Here is a 1,980-nt window from a genome sequence, read left to right on the forward strand (position 1 = left end):
TCACATTACATACCAACTATGCATATTAGCACCAACCATTTACACAATTCAAACTTAATCCTAGGGGCATCTAGCCTAGGAATTCTCATCACACCACACGGTACTTAAATGAAACTTAAATCGTACCTCTTGTAGCCAAATCAATTGAGCCTCTTCTATGGAAGTCTCCACCAACCCTTAGCTCCAAGCCTCACCAAAGCTCTTCAAGCAACACCAATCTCCCAATCGTGCACCAAAACCATCAAATGCACTAACATAACCAATATTACATACATACGTCAACCTAGGGCTCATAAAGATGATAAATCACAAGGGTTTGAGCACTTCTTACCTCAGTCCATATGAAGTAGGGATAGAACCCACTTAGAATCCATGTTGGAGTATCCCTAAACACCCAAAATCATAAAATTTCAACACTAACTTCCCAAAAACGTGTAACAGTGGGGAATTTCAAAAACTGGGCAGAGATGAATGGAATACTCACCACAAAACTTAGATAGAATTGTAGAGGATGAGAAGAGCGACACGTGGCCGCAAATGGCTCGTCAATCGGAGCTCCGTAGCTCAAGTTATGGTGGTTTGAAGATCAAAGAGAGTTAGGTTTTCTCTCTTCTCTTCTCTCTTCTTAATTCAGCGCCCCAACCCTTCTTGTTAGGGTAAAATAAGCTGAAATGCTTATAACTAATGTTTATATATGTTGGGTCTTGGGCCCACTTAGGCCCGGTTCACTTATTTTTGTCCGTTGGCCCAATTTTGGGCCAAAACCTTTAAGATTAGCGCTCCAAATCGCACTTTAAATATTTCTACCTCCCCTAATCATAATTCCTCATTTCTTAATCTTATTTACTCATAATCAATTTTCTCAGCTGCAGTACTAGACAGGTCTCAGCCGGTACTGTCGGTCAAAATTCCACTGCGCGCTTTTACGCAGAAAACTATGTCTTCCGACTCGGAAAAATTCAATGAATCCAAATATTATATTTAAATCATCAAATTCCAATTGCCAAATATTCCAATCATATTCGCTCTTACTTAACTCATTATTTAATTAATTTCGGTTAGACCGGGTATTACAGTCACCACAATAGGGGTAACCTTACCGTTAACTGCTTCAATTTTTTAGTAAAATACATGCTTTACTAAGAAAAAGACAGAATTTGTAACTTGCTATCCTTTGTCTAGCAGACAAACATTTACCTCCGTGGAAAGGATAAATTGTTCGGATTGACATGAGAGTCCAACCACATTGCATTGTCAAAATTCACATTGTATATTTGAAAGATTTTGACCTCCTTGCTTCTGTCATGTTACAATTCTCTTACTGCTGAGCTCCCTTTCTCCTCGGTCCATAGAACAGAGACAAAATATAAGACTGGTGCTAACAGTTTATCACGAAAGAAAGAACTAATTGGTATTTTCTATACGGGGTTAGTAAAAATATTTCATGTGATTCGGTAAAAGTAACACAATTTCATTATTACTAATTTTATTCATGTTATTCAATAAATAATGAGACAAAACATGATGGAACATTTTCTAAAAAATACAAAGGAAAAATAAAAAATGATTGGGTGAGGAAAAAAATGAAGAAAAAAATAAAGAAAAAATATTTATTGAACTGTTGGAACTACTTCGATATTTTTTTATTTTTCTATTCTCATGGTTTTTGTAAATCCATACGAATTTTGTTCTTATCTTCTCTTAAAATAAAATTTTTGAACCATTCTTTTCTTTTAGAGTATACTTGATTCAATTTCATTAGTCATTCATCAAGATTCAATTCCTAATTACAGATGAATATAGACGGGGTTTCATTTTTTGAATCCCTATTGAAATTGACAATAGCAGGACAAATTTAGATAACTATATTTATAGTTGGTTTCTAGATAATTCATTAACATCTAATATCTAGTATCACATATACATGTATTTCTTCTATACCATAAACCAATTGTTCATGTATTCAATTGGATTCGAGAA

The sequence above is a fragment of the Arachis duranensis genome, chromosome 9 (assembly GCF_000817695.3).
Source record: "Arachis duranensis cultivar V14167 chromosome 9, aradu.V14167.gnm2.J7QH, whole genome shotgun sequence".
In the NCBI taxonomy this organism is placed as follows: domain Eukaryota; kingdom Viridiplantae; phylum Streptophyta; class Magnoliopsida; order Fabales; family Fabaceae; genus Arachis; species Arachis duranensis.